Source organism: Sus scrofa, chromosome 1, assembly GCF_000003025.6.
Source record: "Sus scrofa isolate TJ Tabasco breed Duroc chromosome 1, Sscrofa11.1, whole genome shotgun sequence".
NCBI lineage: Eukaryota > Metazoa > Chordata > Mammalia > Artiodactyla > Suidae > Sus > Sus scrofa.
The window spans coordinates 189,133,261-189,152,586 of record NC_010443.5 but is presented as its reverse complement, the minus strand read 5'-3'; the positions used below and the strand labels follow the sequence as shown (position 1 = coordinate 189,152,586).

At 37.2% G+C, this 19,326-nt stretch overlaps 1 non-coding gene across 4 annotated transcripts in view; it reads right to left on the bottom strand.

Moving 5' to 3' along the window:
- PCNX4 overlaps positions 716 to 19,326 on the bottom strand; it is a 41,406-nt gene continuing 22,795 nt past the window's right edge. For 2 of the 4 annotated variants that reach the window (XR_001306411.2, XR_001306413.2), the window contains 4 exons: positions 14,822 to 15,858; positions 13,981 to 14,167; positions 11,739 to 11,882; positions 716 to 2,752 (listed from right to left, as the gene is read on the bottom strand). This is a non-coding gene — a transcript (pecanex homolog 4 (Drosophila)). The remainder of the gene's footprint in view (positions 2,753 to 11,738; positions 11,883 to 13,980; positions 14,168 to 14,821; positions 15,859 to 19,326) is intronic. The other 2 variants (XR_115698.4, XR_002335510.1) reach the window with 2 other exon arrangements.

Here is a 19,326-nt window from a genome sequence, read left to right as displayed (position 1 = left end):
ATAAATACCCCTTGACTACTTACTGTCAAGAGAGGAGAACAGGGGAAGAAAAACATGGCTCTTGCTTATTACCTATAGCCAAGGTAACACCCATAAAATAACCGTGAAATAGTTGTTGGAGAAGTTGGCAGCCACCAGGGTATCCTTGGGCACCAGGGAAGGTGTAAATGGTGGAGTGATACCCTGGGGACAAGTGTATGCATGGCAGCATGGGTATATCCTAGAAGCATGGTTATGAGTGAAGAAAGTAAATGATGAACTATAATACAATTCTGTTTACATACACCTACATTTATGTGAATAGAAGACAGTGCTCATTTTGCCCACAGGGGGTCCCAGATAGTGAAATTATTAAACACAGCCTCAAAAATTATGTTTGATTGGAGTTCCCATCATGGCTCAGCAGAAACAAATCTGACTAGCATCCATGAGCACACAGGCTTGATCCCTGGTCTTGCTCAGTGGGTTAAGGATCCGGTGTTGCTGTAGGTTGCAGACACTGCCGTGAGCTGTGGTGTAGGTCACAGACGCAGCTCAGATCCTGTGTTGCTAGTGTAGTGTAGGCTAGCAGCTACAGCTCTGATTTGACCCCTCGCCTGGGAACCTCCATATGGGTGTGGCCCTAAGAAGACCAAAAAAGAAAATTATGTTTGATACATTTAAAGATATAAAACACAAGACTGAGAATTTTCAGCAGGAACCTCGTGTCAACTGATGAATAGATAAAGATGTTTATTATATATACATATAAAATGAACCATTACTCAGTCATTAAACAAAATCCTACCACTTGAGACAACTTGGATGGATCTAGAGGCTGTTATGCTAAATGAAATAAACACCAATACCACATGATCTCACTTATATGTGGGATCTAAAAAATAAAACAAAAACACACAGATACAGAGAACAAACAGATGGCTGTTGGTGAGGGCAAAATAGCTTCTCATCTGTGATTTCAATCAACTTTGAACTGTGCAATACCTTAGTATTTACAATTGGAAAATATCCATGTTCAAGCGGACCTGTACAGTTCAAATACACGTTGTTCAAAGATCAGCTGTAATTGGTTTGACAATTTGAAGGTAGTGACCTTAATAAAAACTTTCTTTGGGGGGATAGTAGAGAAGGAATCCAGACTGGAAGGGTCTGAAAAGTCAATAAAGATATGGAAACTTGAGAAGAATGCAAGGTAAAGGGAAAGCATGGCCTGGCATTATTATAATAGTGAAAATCTTTAAACAACTTAAAATGCCCATTTGGGGGAGGGGTAGTCTAATAAATCGTTGTATCTATCGATGTTGTGCAGTCAAAATGATATTGCTTTCCCCCAAAATGACTAACACCAAAAATCTTGTGATTTTGTTAATTGAAATTAATCCAAAAAGCTATCCTTTAACATTACTGTATTGAACTGTTCCACATAATAAATGAAATAGTAATAAAAACCTAATTGGTACACATCCAGTAATTTCAATCATTTCTAAAGAGAATGTATTACTGTACTACTAACCTAGGATGCCACTATAGATCAAATAAAGGGTGCTACAGATGGCAGTAAAGTAAGGGGTAGAGGAAATTCATGTCTCAAATGATGTAGATTCATTGTTCATTCTCCTTACAAGTACCTGTAAATAGTTCCTAAGCAGTAAGAGAATGAAAATCCTAATCACATTCTGAAAACTTTTCTCCATCTCTTCCTGCCTTTAGTTCACCTCAGGACACAAGTAACTGGTAGTTCTTCAGAAGCAGTATATTCAGTTGAAAAGAAAGGAATAAAGGAGGCAGATCGACAGAATGGCCTCTAACAGTTATAATCAGATTACTCTAACATTGCTAATCCTGTGAGTATTCACAGGATGAATGGGAAGATCCCTTTTCCTTTTGGATATATAAAAAGGATACTTAGAAAAAAAAGAAAAGGAAAAAAAAGGGGAAGCTTTTATTAAAAATTTTTAAGGTTTCTAAATTGCAGTATATGTAAAGAAAATGAAAACGTATTAAATGTTAAAACAGCACAAAGTTTGAAAATACTATAAATTATATTTTAAATAAATATAGATACATAATGCAACCTTCAGTATGATCCATTATCATTACTTAAAAACACTGATATGTATATCTTTTAAGTATGTAAAAATTACACAGCTGTTGACTTCTCCAAGTCAAGTCACTTATCACACACTTAAAAGCATTAAAAAAATTCATTATATAATCTTATACAAATGTTTCATATTTACCAAAGCCCACCACAATCCATATGGCACAAATATTGGCCAACTACTTCTAACTTTTATGTTAGGCATAGAGTTGATGTTGTTTAAAACCATTAGCATATCTTAAAAAATGAGCTTTATAGAGCTTAGCTTTTTTCAGGCATCTGACTTGGGAGGAGAAGGAAGTTCAGTGAAGTTATGAGGAATCACACTGTTACATTTCTAAAATGAAAAAATAAAAACATCTCACTTGATGACAGTACATTTGCAGGGCAAAGTGGGCTCTAAAACAAATGTATATGGAGAGGTTTCGAAGAATAAATTGGATATCCCAGGGGAGGATCAGCTGCTTGTACTGTAAGGTTTCTTAAAAGTAGTGGATGAGCTTGTATACTGTAACGTTCCTCATCGTCATTTGTGGCGTAGAGCAATTCCCACGAAAGATTGGCCCACTGACCTCTAACTGCTTCAGCATTTAACTTCCCAACTTGGATCAATAATTCTTGAAGGGTAAGTACTCTCCCTGTGTAAACTCCCTGTAAAAACAAACAAACCAACAAACAAAAAAACAAAAAAAAACTTAGAGAAAAATTCCACTGTAGCTATTAGGCAAACTTAAACAGAAAGTGTATCAAAATGTACACACATGAACACATATACTGGGATACTACTCAACGTAAGCTTAAAAAAGAAAATAGTGCCATTCGCAGCAACATGGATGCAACCAGAGCTTATCATACTAAGTGAAAGTATGAGAAAGACTATACTATATGTTATCACTTACATGTGGAATCTAAAATATGATGCAAACGAACCTAAGAAACAGAAACAGACACATGGATAAAAACAAACTTGTAGAGGAGTTCCCACTGGTGTAGCATATTAAGGATCCAATGTTCTCTCTGAGGTAGTGAGGGCTCAACCCCCAGTCCCACACAGTATGTTAACGGTCTGGCATTGCTGCAGGCTGTGGCTTAGATTTGATCCCTGGCCAGGAAACTTCAATATGCCAAGGGTGTGGCCGAAAAAGATTTAAAAAGAAAAACAAAAAACAGACCTGTGGTTGCCAAGGCGGGGGGGGGGGGGGGGGGAGGAGGGATTGGGGGAGGAGTGGACTAGGAAGCTGGGGTTAGCAGATGTAAGCTATTAAACATGGAGGGGATAAACATGAAGATCCTACTGAGAACTACAGTCAATATCCTATGATAAACCATAATGGAAAATAACAAAAAAAGTTGTATATGTTTATATATCTGAATTACTTTGCTGTACAGCAGAAATTAACATAATTTTGTAAATCAATTATACTTCAATTAAAAAAATGTACACACATGAGTTGCTTGTCTTCTGAATCAAGAATCCCTTCTGTTTGGTAACTTTCTGAGTAAGTATGAGAGAAAAAAATTCCTGGACAGCCACTGTACTCAGTTCTCTTTCATTTCTTCTATTTCCTCACCCTATCCAGCCTCAGCAATGTGTAAGTCACAAACATTAGCCAGTGAACAAGCATCCAATAGTCTCTTTTTAAAAGTTTTATTGAGACTAATTCACATTCCATATAATTTATTACTGTAAAATGTATGAATTCAGTGGCTTTTTTAGTATATTCAGGTATTTATAACTATTTCTACAATTTTAGAACATATTAATGATCTCAAAAAGAAACCCTGTCCTCTTTAGCTATAATCTTCCTACGCCTTAATTCCCCTACTCCTAAACAACTTCTAATGTATTTTATAATGTATAGATTTACCTATTCTTGGAAATTTTATATAAATGAAATCACATAATACATGGTTTTTTGTGACTGGTTTCTTTAACTCAGCATGTTTTTAGGGTTCATTCATTGCCGGAGTCCTGGTCCAGCCGAACCAGGCCCTCCTGAAGGATGAGCGGTGTCGGCGAAAGAATGGACACAGACCCAGAGTTTGTGTGGGACTGTCGTTTATTGTTTGAATCAACCAAGCTTATATAAAGTTTTTCTTTTGGCATGTGTCATACATCTGGTGATATTTACTAATTTTCCCCTCTGACAAATGTTACCTTATGACCTGGTACATGACCAGGTACATCTGGGAACACAATGTTCTTTTTGGGCTTTCCATAATTAAATGTACTCAGGTTAATGATCTAATTTTGTGGGTAGCAAAAGCATGAACTTACTAACTTTAAAAATGTTTTTATGTGTCTAAAACCTAAGGCCAAACTATATTCTATTAGTAAAGGTTAATCATATATATCAAAGGTTATTTTGATTCTTATAGAACTAGAAACCATAGCACTGACACACCTTAGGGTTGGGCCAATAGGCCTGGCATAGCAATATACAATTGACTGAAAGTAGGCAATTTCCTGACCTGAATTCGATTACATGGTGCAAACCGCACAAGTTTTTCAATAACTAAGGCCCAATATCTACCCTATTCATCAACTAGGCCCTAGCATAGAAAAGAACTACTTGCTGGAGCATGGAGACCTGTGCCTCAAGCCTCTATTATGCCTTCAAGATTCTTTCACAGGTTAAACAGTACCAGTCCAAATATGAAAGCATTCTATTAGGGGCTGTATTAGAGAGAAAAAAGGGGGAGTCTCAGAAATGGATGATGATCATAGAACAGGGGGATCGTAGGAATTTTTGGGTAAGCACTAGGCCCCAACGTCAACCCGCCTGGGATCTTTTTTTGGGGAACTTTATTTGACAGCAATTTCCCAGCTCTCACAGTTTTTATTAACAGCATAAGCAGGCAGAGAAGAATAAGCAGGACCATCGCTTTCCCAGACATGCTGTGCAGTCTGGGGTCCTTAGTCTCCTGGACTTTGTCAGCAGACAGACCTTCACGAATGGCTCCCAGCAATTCATGTTGTAGCACTTTTTGTAGCCAAATAATACTCCACTGAATGAATGAACCACTATTTGTTTATTCTTTCATCAGGTGATAGACAGTTGGGTGTTCCCATCTTTCAACAATTATGAATAATGCTGCTATATACATCCATGTACAAATTTTTGTGTGGATTTCTGTTTTCATTTATTTTGGGTATATGCTAATTCCTAGGAGTGGACCATGGTAACTCTGTGTTTAATTTGAGAAACTGCCAGATGTTTTCCAAAGCGGTTGTGCCATTTTACAGTTCTACTTATACTGTATCAGAGTTTCAGTTTCTCTATATCCTTACTAATATTTCTAACATTTTGATTTTAGATATCCTACTATGATGTGATATCTCACTGTGGTTTTGCTTAGCATTTCCCTGATGATGAAGGATGTTGAGTGTCCTTTCATGTGCTTATTGCTCCATTTGCATATTTTCTTTGAAGAAATGTCTATACAAGTCCTTTATTTTTATACTGGGTTAAGTTATTCTATTTATGGTCTAGCCCTCTAGCAAATTTTTCATTTAGTTCTTTTCTTATCATTTCTATCTCTTGATATTCTTTATTTGATATGAGATTGTCATCTTACCTTCATTTCCCTTTTTAAAGTGAGTTATAACTGAAATATATATTTATTTTAGGTATATAATAATTCAGTATTTTGATGTATTGTATAATAATCACAATAAGTCTAATTAACATCATCACTACACAGTTATAAGCTTTTATTTTTTTCTTGAGAACTTTAAAGATCTACTTTCTTGCAACATAAAAATACATGATGCAGTATTATTAACTATAGACATCATGTTATATATTACATTCCCAGGACTTATTTGTTTGATAACTGTAAGTTTGTAGTTTGACCAATTTTACCCACTCTCATCCCTCAACTTCTGGTAACCACATGTAAGATTCCACATATAAGAGATCAAATGGAATTGAGATCAAATGGATCTCTCTCTGACCTACTTCACTTAGCATAACACACTTAAGGTTTATCCATTTTGTCACAAATGATAATATTTCCTTTTTATGGCTGAATAATATTCTAGTCTGTGTGCATTTTCTTTATTCATCCATCCACAGATGAACACGTGAGTTTTTTTCCATGTCTTGGCTATTATAAATAATGCTGCAATGAATAAGGGGCTGCAGGTATTGTTTTTTTTGTTTTTGTTTTCCTTTGAATAAACACTCAAAATTGAAGTTGCTGGATCATATGGTAGTTCTACTTTTTATTTTTTGAGAACTGTAAATATTGTTTTCCATAGTGGCTGCATTCATTTTCATTCCTACCAAAGGTATATGGGAGTTCCCTTTTCTTTACATCCTAGCCAACATTTGTAATTTCTTGTCTTTTGATAAGAGTCATTCTAACAGGTGTGAGGTGACAGTGGTTTCGATTTGCATTTCCCTCATGGTCAGTAATGCTAATAAACTTTTCATGTACCTGTTAGCAATCTGTATATCTTCTCTGGAAAAATTCAGATTCAGGGTACTCAGATCCCTTGCTCATGTTAGAATCAGATTTTTTTTATTTTGCTACTGAGTTGTATGAGTTCTTTATACATTTTAATATATCTAATATACTGTATACTAACCCCTTATTAGATACATGTTTTACAAATATTTCTCCCATTTATATGTTCTTTTTCATATTCCTTTCCATTATAGGTTATTACAAGATACTGAATATAGTTTCCAGTGTGACATAGTAGGTCCTTCTTGTTTATCTATTTTATATATAGTAATATCTGTTAATTCCAAACTCCTAATTTATCCTTCCCCCCCTTTCCTTTTGGTAACAATGAGGTTTTTTTCATATGTCTATGAGTCTATTTCTGATATGTAAGTTCTTTTGTATCATTTTTTTTAGATTCCACAGATTCCACATGTTGGTCTTTACTCTGCCTTCCTTCACTTAGTATGATAATCTCTAGGTCCATCCATGTTGCTGCAAATGGCATTACTTCATTCTTTTCATGGCTGAGTAATATTTCAATGTGCATATATATTGAGGTGCTTGTATCTTTTTGAATTAGAATTTTTGTCTTTACTGGATATATGCCCAGGAGTGACATTGCTGGATTGCACAGTAACTGTATTTTTAGTTTTTTAAGGAAGGTCTATATTGTTCTCCATCGTGGTTGCACCAACTTACATTCCCACCAACAGTATAGGAGGGTTCCCTTTTCTCCACACCCCCTCTAGCATTTATTGTTTGTAGACTTTTTGATGGTAGCCATTCTGACTGGTGTGAGGTGATTACTCACTATAGTTTTGATTTGCATTTTTCTAATAATTTACAATGCTGAACATCTTTTCATGTACCTGTTGGCCATCTGTACATCTTCTTTGAAGAAATGTCTATCTAGGTCTCTTGCCCATTTTATGATTGGGGTTTTTTTGGTTTTTTGTTTTTTTTCTTGATACTGAGTTGTATAAACTTCCCTCTTAGAACTGCTTTTGATGCATCCCATAGATTTTGGATCATTGTAGTTACATTTTCATCTGTCTCTAGGTATTTTTGATTTCTTCAGTGATCCATCGGATTTTCAGCAGTGTATTGGTTAGCCTCCAGTGTCTGTGTTTTTTTGCAGCTTTTTTCTTGTAGTTGATTCCTAGTCTCACATTATTGTGGTTGGAAAAGATGCCCAATAGAATTTCAATTTTCTCAAATTTACTGAGACTTGTTTTGTGGCCTAGCATGTGTCCTATCCTGGAGAATGTTCCATGTGCACTTGGAAAGAATGTATATTCTACTGCTTTTAGATATAATGTTCTTACACATACCTATAGTCAATCTATTTAGTGTGTCACTTAAGATCAGTGTTTCTCTATTGATTTTCTGTCTGGATGATCTTTCATTGATGCAAGTGGGGTATTAATATTAGTGTGTTCCTGTCAATTTCTCCCTTTATGTCTGTTAATATTTGCTTTAAGTATTTAGGGGCTTCTATGTTGGGTGCATAATATTTTACAATTGTTATACTGTATATCATTTTGTTGGATTAATTCCTTGATATGTAATGTTCTTCTTTGTCTCTTGTTACAGTCTTTGTTTTAAAGTCTGTTTTGTCTGATATAAGCATTGCTACCCCAGTTTTCTTCTGGGAAAACAACCTCATTCATAATTGCATCAAAAATAATAAAATACCTATGAATAAATTCAAGTAAGGAGGTAAAAGTCCTATATTCATAAAACTCTAAGATATTGATGAAAGAAACACATGTCACAAAAGAAAGAGATACTGTGTTCATGGGTTGGAATAATTAATATTTTTAAAATAACCATATGACCCAAGGCAATCTACAGACTCAGTGCAATCCCTATAAAATACCAATGGCACTTTTCACATAACTAGACCATATAATTATAAAATCTGTACAGAAACACAAAAGATCCCAAATAGCCAAAACAATCTTGAGAAAGAATAATAAAACTAGTGGTATCAGTCCTTGAGTTCAAAATATATTACAAAGCTACAGTAATCAAACATATGGAAGTGGCATGAAAACAATACATAGATCAATGGAACAGAACAGAGAGCTCAGAAATGAATCCACACTTATGTGCACAAGTAATCTATGACAAAGGGGGCAAAAACATAGAATAGGAAAAAGACAGCCTCTTAAATGGTGTGGGAAAATTGGACAACTACATGCAAGTAAATGAAACTGGCATACTTTCTCACATCATACACAATTCAAAATGGATTAAAAAATTAGGAGTTCCCATTGTGGCTCAGTGGTTAACGAATCCAACGGAACCATGAGGTTGTGGGTTCGATCCCTGGTCTTGCTCAGTGGGTTAAGGATCTGGTGTTGCTGTGAGCTGTGGTGTAGGTCACAGATGTGGCTCGGATCCCGTGCTGCTGTAGCTCTGGCATGGGCCGGTGGCTACAGCTCTGATTTAACCCCTAGCCTGGGAACCTCCATATGCCATGGGTGCAGCCCTAAAAACACAAAAGACCAAAAAAAAAAAAAAAAAAAAGACTTAAATGTAAGACCTGAAACTATAAAACTTCAAGAAGAAAATAAAGGTAGCAAGTTCTTTGACATCAGTCTTAGTAATACTCTCTCTTTTTTTTTTTTTTTTTGATATGTCTCCTCAGGCAAAGGAAACAAAAGCAAAATTAAACGGGACTACATCAAACTAAAAAGCCTTTGCACAGCAAAGAAAGTAATCAACAAAATGAAAAGGCCATATACTGAATAGTAGAAGATATTTGCAAATAACATAACTGATAATGAACTAATGTCCAAAATAAACAAAGAAACTCATACAACATCAAAAAAAACAAACGCACAAACAAAAAAAACCCCATGATTTAAAAATGGCCAGATGACCTGAATAGACTTTTATCCAATGAAGACATATAGATGGCCTACAGGCACATGAAAATATGCTCAACATTCCTGATCTTCAGGAAGAGGCAAATCAAAACCACAATGAGTTATCATCTCATACCTTTCAGAATGGCTATTATCAAAAAACAACAAATAACAAGAGTTGATGAGGATATGGAGAAAAGGAAACCCTCATACATGGTTGGTGAGAATTTAAATTGGTGCAGCCACTATGGAAAACAGTATGGAGATTCTTCAAAAAATTAAAAATAGAACTACCATATGACCCAGCAATTCCACTGCTGGGTATTTATCCAATTAGGAAAGATATATGCACCCCTACATTCAGTGCAATATTATTTATAATAGCCAAGATATAGAAGCAACTTGAGTGCCTATCAGTAGATGAATGGATAAAAGAAGATGTGGGATATACATATAATGGAATATTAATCAGCCATAAAAAAGAATGAAAGCTTGCCACTTGTGACAACACAAATGGACCTAGAGGCTATTATGCTAAGCACAATAAGTCAGAAAAAGACAAATATTGCATGATTTGCTTATACTTAGAATCTAAAAAACAAAACAAATGAACAAATGTAAAAAAACAAAAACAGAGTTATAGACACATAAACAGGTGGTTTGCCAGAGGGGAGGGGGAAAAGGAAGGGGAAGGAGGAAGAAGAGAATTAGGTGAAGGAGATTAGGAGGTATGAACTTAGAGTGACAAAACATTTTTTTTCTAGATATTTTACTCTTTTTGATGCAACTGTAAATGGACTGTTTTCTTAATTTTTCTTTCTGATAGTTTATTATAGTGTATAGGGTTTCTATGTATAATACCACATCATCTGCAAATACTGTGAGTTTTACTTCTTCCTCTCCAATTTGGATGCTTTTATTTCTTTTTCTTGACTAAACTGCTCTGTAGTTCTAATACTATTTTGAATAAAAGTAGTGAAAGCAGGCATCCTGTCTTGTCTTGTCTCTGATCTTAGAGGTAAAGCTTTCAGCTCTTCACTGTAGAGTATGATGTTACTTGTAGGCTGTCATATATGGCCTTTATTATGTTGAAGTTCATTCCCTCTTTCTCACTTCAGTGTTTTTTGGCCATGCCCATGGCATGTGAAGTTCCCTGGCCAGGGACTAAACCCAAGCCACAGCAGTGAGAATGTGGAGTTCTTAACCACTAGGCCACCAGGGAACTCCTCTTTATACTCACTTTGTTTTAGTTCTTTAATCTTGATTTCCTTCAGTCTTTTTAACATACATAGAATGGTTACTATGAAATCATTGTTAAATCTGATATTTAGTCACTCTCATAGGCCATTTCTGTCATCCCTTACCCCAGCACATGGATCAAATTTTCCTGTCTTTTTGTTTTGTTTTTTCCATGTTTCCTAATTTTTGTTGAAAATTGGACATTTTCGATAATACTGCAACAATTCTGAGTACTGATCCTCTCTACCCCCAACCCCAGGGCTTGTTACTGTTATTTGCATATTTGCTTAGTGAATGGCTTGGTGACTTCAGTGAAGTTAATCCTACCTTCCCTGCAAAGTGTAAAGTTTCTGAGACTGCTCTTCGGGGAGTGCAGCCTTGTGAAGGCCCACAGTTAAGAAGGGATGGCAATGGTTTGGCAGGGCTCTCTTTGTGAAATGCTTATACACAGCTGGTTGCTCTACATAGTCAACAATATCCCAGGACCTAAACTGCTCCAAAGAGTGATCCAATTCAATTTGGGACAAGAACTATTCTTTGAAAGAACAGTTTTTGAGGTCAATGTTTGTGATTTGTTTTGACCCCAGGAGGGCTCTTCTTTGCTGTTTCTTTCCCTAGTTCTCTCTGTTAATCTACCCAGCTTACAGTTTAGCTTAGATCTCAAATGATTTTGCCAGTTGCCTCTAATTACTTTTACCACAACCTCCACTGTTTTTGAGAACACCTTAAGCTTTAACACGTCCGCACTGTGTGCAAATGCCGTCAGCTCCTTTGGGAAGAGATCTGGAGCTTTTTTTTTTAATGGTCAGCTTCACCCGGGGGGCAAAATGTCTGACCTAGAGCTCTGGGACTGGAAGCTAAGACAATGGCATACTTCTGAGTGACACCTAAGCTTTATGACATAAGTGTTTGGTAGAAGAGAAGCAGTAAACTCAGCTCTTTCTGACTTGTCTCTCCCAGTGTGGAACCTCCACATGCAAGGGAGATCAGGGCCCCACCATTCTCAGTGGCACCATGTTTGGGTAAAGCCTCCATCCAACATGTTGGGGTGGCCAGAAAGAAGTTCTCACCTTTTGACTATACATGCCCAGAGTAAGAAGAGAAATGCTGAAGTTCTTCTTGTAGGAAAACAGCCTTTCAACTGGGAGCTGAGGAGAGAGGGAGCCCTGTGTTCTTGGCAATACCAGTCTGAGTGGAGTTTCTGTCTTGCTGAGCTGGGAGAGAATGGGTCTTGGTTCAAATAATGTGGACTCTAACCACTCTTCCTAGGTTTTAGATTTTTTTTTTTTTTTTTTTTTTTTTTTTTTGCTTTTTTTGGGGCCGTACTCGCAGCATATGGAAGATCCCAGGCCAGTGGTCAAATTGGAGCTACAGCTGCTGGCCTACACCACAGCCACAGCAATGTGGGATCTGAGACATGTCTGTGACCTACACCACAGCTCACAGCAATGCCAGTTCCCTGACCCACTGAGTGAGGCCAGGGATGGAACCCACATTCTAATGGATACTAGTCAGATTCATTTCCTCTGCACAATGGGAACTCCCTAGAATATTTACTTAAATAAATGTTTCTTTATTTGCTGTATGCCCTTAGAACCATTTCCAAGACTTTTTTGTTTGTTTGATTTTTGTTTGGTTTGGTTTTTTTAGGGCTACACCTGTGGCACATGAGAGTTCCCAGGCTAGGGGTAGAATCAGAGCTATAGCTGCCAGCCTATGCCACAGCCACAGCAATGCAGGATCCTAGCAGCATCTGTGACCTATAACATAGCTCACAGAAATGCCAGATCCTTAACCCACTGAGTGAGGCCAGTGATCCAGGCTGTGTCCTCATGGATTCTAGTCAGATTCGTTTATGCTGAGCCAGGATGGGAACTCCCCATTTCCAAGACTTTAAATGGTTGTTTTTTAAAAACAACTTTCTTCTTTTTCATTGGGAAGCACATTTGCAATAATACCACACATGGAACCCACAAAAAGTTCATAACACTGAATCTTTCATATTGTGTACACTTGATGACATTTTTTTTTTTTTTTTGGTCTTTTTGTCTTTTTAGGGCCTCACTCGTGGCATGTGGAGGTTCCCGGGGTTGGGGGCCAATTGGAGCTGCAGCCACCAGCCCACGCCACAGCCATAGCAACACCAGATCTGAGCCACGTCTGCAACCTACACCACAGCTCACGGCAACGAGAGGCCAGGATTTGAACCCGCAACCTCATGGTTCCTAGTCGGATTCATTTCTGCTGTGCCACAACGGGAACTCCTCAATGACATTTTAAATGTAATAAGAACAAGTACTAAATCTTAAAAAAGTCGTTCCTTAGAATCTCTCTGAATTTTCACAAGTCAGATTTCAGCAAAAGAAATATTTTGCCACTTAATGAATTAACTTTTTATCAAGGAGTCAAATCCAAAGTGATAAGTCATATACCTGAATTTCCCATGGAAATATGACTCATTTAGTCAAATATGCTATAGCAAATTACATTTACTTGACTATTTTACAGCTCAGTTACTGCAGAGTGGCCACATAACATTCTTTTTTTTTTGGTCTGTTTTTAAAGTTTTAAAAATTTTATGTCCACACCCATGGCACATGGAAGTTCCCAGCCAGGGACTAAGTCCAAGCCACAGATGCCATGTAGCAACTGTGGCAACACCAGATCCTTTAACTCACTGTGCTGGACTGTGGATGGAACCTGCACCTCTGTGGTGACCGGAGCCGCTACAGTAAGTTTCTTAACGCACTGTTCCATGGTGGGAACTCCCACACAGCATTCTTTTTTTTTTTTTTTTTGTCTTTTGTCTTTTGTTGTTGTTGTTGTTGTTGCTATTTCTTGGGCCGCTCCCGCGGCATATGGAGGTTCCCAGGCTAGGGGTCGAATCAGAGCTGTAGCCACCGGCCTACGCCAGAGCCACAGCAACGCAGGATCCGCAGGATCCGAGCCGCGTCTGCAACCTACACCACAGCTCACGGCAATGCCAGATCGTTAACCCACTGAGCAAGGGCAGGGACCGAACCCACAACCTCATGGTTCCTAGTCGGATTCGTTAACCACTGCGCCACGACGGGAACTCCCCACACAGCATTCTTAATTGGCGTCTATTAAGTTTGCAAAAGTAAATAATCAGTCATTCTAGGACTGGATTATATTAGCCATAAAATCATAATTACAAATGCCTTAATACTGCAGTTAATTTTATTTATACCTAGAATGTTACCACTCTCACTAAATCTATTACTTTATAACTGATTCCTATTCTTTACGGTTAATATGTGAAAATGTTTAATGGGACATATTTAACCTTACCATATTAGGATCATACCCCAGAGAAAACAAGTATGGTTTTTCTTGTAAAACTGCTTCCTTCCACTTTTCATCAGACACCAAACCAATGTACCAGTCACTTTCATATTCTTCAAGACAGTCAGTCAGCTCTTTAAAGTCTTCTATTGGACCTAAACTTGCTTTATCAATCATTAGTTTCAGAGTATACCTAAAAAAAAAAAAAAAAAAAAGGAGAAATAAGGAATTTTAGAATTCTTAAAATCAACTTTATAGATAGATCTTGGGTTTTTTGGCTTCTTAGGGCTGGACCCACAGCATATGGAGGTTCCCAGGTAGGGGTCTAATTGGAGCTATAGATGCCAGCCTATGCCACAGCCACAGCAATGTCAGATCTGATATGCATCTGTGACCTATGCCACAGCTCATGGCAATGCCGGATTCTTAACCCACTGAACAAAGCCAGGGGATTGAACCCACAACCTCATGGTTTCTAGTTGGATTCGTTTCCACTATGCCATGATGGTAATTCCTCAATCCATATTTTATAAGACACTTAACTAAAATCATACACATTTCAGAAAAAAAGATCAGGGAGAAATGATAAGAGTTAAAGCAAAGAAATCCAGGAAGGCATGTAAAAACAGTTTCCCCACCTAACCAAGAAGTACAAACTAAAGGGCAATCCTGATATAATCATAATATATACTAAGTATTTTTTTCTTCATTTTTGGGAATGTAATTACTTTTTAAAATGATCACTTTTTAAAAATTAGAAATGGAGGAGCATATCCTTCTAGGTTATAAAAAAAATCAATATTTTTTCAGTCAATATTACAAATTGTATGTAACCAAAACAAATTACCTGAAAGCTTTCAGGACTAGTTGGAACAGTTCAGGCTTTTCTGTAAGCCAATCCAAGGCAACAGACCAAGGCAAAACGCCACTGTAAACTCTCAATATATGACCAGGACTAGGAGTCATATTGTCCACTCCAAATAAACTAAAATAACAAGTCACTACTGCATGAACATAAAATTCTTTCAATACTCTGTCCTTTGCAATTTCTTCCACTATACTTGAAGCATTTTCTTTTGAATGAAAACACTCCAAGTGCTTTAAAACAAACTGATACCAGTCTTCTGGAAATAACGATCTCATCTCCTTCACTTTGGAATTAGGCAAACAGTTAGACATCCATTCTTCAGGTAAGCTTAACAAGTGAGAATGAGAACAACTGAACTCCATGAGAGGGATATATGTCCGGTCTTCTTGCTCTCCTTTGTCAACAGCAGGGTATCCCAACACAACTGCTTGGTAAAGACTACATTCAGTGACTGTGCTTGTAGAATGATTACCTACCCTCTGTGATTCTACTGATCCTGGTATAGGCAAATTTATAACTGGCAAAACTTTCACCTGATCTTTTTCTTCTTTTCCTTTTTTGATAGTTGGCTCCTCACCAAAAATATCATCAGACCAGTCATCCAAATTTTCTGAATTTAAACTATCTGTGTCTTCTAGGGATTCAGGTTGTGGTGAAGAATTCAAAGCAGGCAGGATTATTAGAGATGCTTTCCCTTTATTTTCAGTTTTTTGAACATTCTCCTGCATGCTGGATCTTCTGGAACAGAACTGAACAAGTATCCAAACAAGTACTTTAACAAGGTCACCTTTAAATTCTTTTAAGTTATCATGGGAATCTATTATGCCAGACAAGACACTCCTGGCATCAGAATAGAGTTTCACAGGCAAAACAGTACAGGGTGTCAGGACATTTCCAAAGTGTTCGTTAATGGAACATACTCTTGCATATTCCTCTTGTTCAAAGGCACCCTGAAAAACTTCGTCAACTCTTCGAGCTTCAGCAGTATGACAGGATGTTTCTTGCAATTCTAACCCCTAAGGAGCAAACGGAAAGTACTTCAGTTTATGATAATTTAATACACAGAGAAAAGTAACTAATTTTATAAACACTCATGGATTGAATTCTCATAATAAAAATATGAAAAATGCAAAAAAATTCTTTAACCCAAGAGCCACGCCCTAATTCAAATTTAATGACACTTAATATATTTGCCATTGAATAATTGAAAGATGCGGAGTTCTCGTCTTCGTGCAGCAGAAATGAATCCAACTAGGAACAATGCATTTTTGATATGAAAAATGCGGAGTTCTCGTCTTGGTGCAGCAGAAACAAATCCAACTAGGAACAATGAGGTTGTGGGTTTGATCCATGGCCCTGCTCAGTGGGTTAAGGATCCAGTGTTGCCGTGAGCTGTGGTGTAGGTCGCAGATGCAGCCTGGATATGGCACTGCTGTAGCTCTGGTATAGGCCGGCAACTGCAGCTCCAATTAGACCCCTAGCCTGGGAACCTCCATATGCTGCAGGTGCAGCCCTAAACAAACAAAAAAACAAAAAAAAAGAAAGAAAGAAAGAAACACTACATTATCATTTTAATAGTTATAGAAAGATCATTTGATAAAATCTATCACACTTTCATAATAAAGATGCTCAGTACACTAGCAATAGAAGATAACTTCCTCCACCTAATAGAGACACTTTACAAATGTTTTCTCAGGTCAGTCTCCCAAAGCCACAAAAATAAAAGCAAAAATAAACCAGTGGGATCTAATCAAACTGACAAGCTTCTGCACAGCTAAGGAAACCAAAAAGACAACCTACAGAATGGGAGAAGATAAGTTTCAAATGATCCAACTGACAAGGGCTTAATCTCTAGAATATACAAGCAACTTATACAACTCATCAGCAAAAACCAACTACCCAATTGTAAAATGGACAAAAGACCTGAATAGACATTTCTCCAAAGAAGACATACAGATGGCCAACAAGCACAGGAAGAAATGCTCAACAACACTTATTAGGGAAGGGCAAATGAAAACTACTATAAGGTACCACCTCACACCAGTCAGAATGGCTATCATTAGTAAGTCTACAAATAACAAATGCTGGAGAAGGTGTGGAGAAAAGGGAACCCTTCTACACTGTTGGTGGGAATCTAAGTTGGTACAATCACTATGGAAAACAGTATGGAGGTACCTCAGAAAGCTAAATATAGAACTACCATATGACCCAGCAATCCCACTCTTGGGCATATATCTGGATGAAACTTTCCTTAAAAAAAGACACATGCATCCATATGTTCACTGCAGCACCATTCACAATAGCCAAGACATGGAAACAACCTAAATGTCCATAGACAGATGAATGGATTAAGATATGGTGTATATACACAATGGAATACTACTCAGCCATGAAAAAGAACAAAATAATGCCATTTGCAGCAACATAGATGCAAACTCTAGTGACTCTTGTGCTAAGTGGAGTAAGTCAGAATGAGAAAGACGAATACCATGGTATCACTTATATCTGGAATCTAATATATGGCACAAATGAACCTTTCCACAGAAAAAAAACTCATGAACTTGGAGAATAGACTTGTGGTTGCCAAGGGGTAGGGAGAGGGAGTGGGATGGACTGGGAATTTGAGGTTTATAGATGCAAACTCTTGCCTTTGGAATGGATAAGCAATGAGATCCTGCTGTATAGCACTGGGAACTATATCTACTCACTTATGATGGAGCATGATAATGTGACAAAAAGATTGTATAATATATGTGTGACCAGGTCATCTTCATGACCAGTAGAAAATTTACAGAACGCTGTAAACCTATTCTTATAAATTTTAAACACAGTTGATTACTCCCCTAGAAGGAATCACTTGAAGAGGATACACAAGGTCATTGTTTACTATTATTTACTTATTTATTTATACATTTTTACAAAACTGCTAGATTGTAAAATGGTTGTATTATTATCCATGGAAAAAACATAAAATGTGACATCAGAACCTACTTTTAAGTTATGGCTCTACCAGATGCAAGTACGCAGTCTTAAGTAGGCCACTTACCCTCTTCAATTCCTTTGGCTTCTCTTTCAAAGAAAAATAATCTTAGCACATAGGGTTGTGAAGATTAAAGCAAGTAATGAAAGTGCTTTATAAACTTTAAAGTGTTATATAAATGTTAGTAGATGGTATAGTTAAGCAAGCCTGTATCCAAAACAATAAAGAAAGAAAGCAAAAAGACTGCCACCAAAAAGTATATCTTTATAGCATATATACCATGGCACACAAAAGATCAATAAAAGGACCCACATTTTAAGATATTATAAAACTATACCATTTAAAACAGAACTAAATTAAGCAATGAAAATGTCCTCCAAATTTTACATAATTTTTCTGCTTTCTCCTACTTGTCTATGTTCGACTAGAGTAGTAGTTCTAGAACATTAGGTGAGTCAGAATCAGTGGAAGGCTTCTTAAAACAAAGATTGCTGGGCACTCCCCCAGAGTTTCTCATTCAGTAGATCTGGGGTGAGGCCTAAGAATTTCCATTTCCAACAAGTTCCCAGTAGATGTTACAATCACTAGTCTGAGGAGATGCATTTTTAGAACTACTGGACTAAAGGAAGAGCGCTTTACTTACCAGCAATTTTATCTAATCTGCACTAAGACAAAAAAATTCACTCATTCGCCAAATATTTGTTAAGGGCCTATTATATGCCAAGCACTGATCCAGGGGGTTAAGATACATCCTCCAAATAAAAACAGAGATACTTGCTCTTGTGACATTTAAATTAGAGAGTGGAGAGACACGGGCATTCGACAATACAATTAATAAGTAAATTACATAGTTTACTAGAAGGTATAAATGCAATGAAAATGGAGAAAAAGTAAAGCACATAAGGAGGATCAAAATGCAGGCAGGGATGGGAGTGGGTATGCAATTTAAATAGGATGGCCATAGTAGAACTCATTGTAAGTGTGACATTTGAACAAAGCTTTAAAGGTGGTGAGGGAGTGAGCTGTGTGGTGATCCGAAGGAAGAGTATTCCAGGCAAAAGGAACAGCCAGTATGTTGGAGTAGAATGAGAGGGTTAAAACAGTAGATGAGACCAAAGAGGGAAGAGGGAACATTTAGGGCCTTGGCTTTTACTCCGAATAAAGGAAGAATATTTTGAGTAGGGGAGTAACATGATCTGACTTAGATTTTAGAAATCATTCCAGTTGATAACAGGTTGTAGGGGGGTAAAGGTGGAAATGGAGAGACCAATTAGGAAGCTATTGTAGCTATCCAGCAAAGGGATGAAGGCGGCTGAAAGCAGAGTGGTAAGAAGTGGTGGATACAGGACATGACTTAAGCAGAGCCGACAGAATTTCTTATTGGATTGGATGCAGGGTATAGAAGAAAACAAAGAGTCAAACACTACTGGACTAAAGCCCAAATGTTTTTGAGCTGGGCAACCAGAAGGATGGAGTTGTTAGCAAGGAATGGAGCACTCTGATA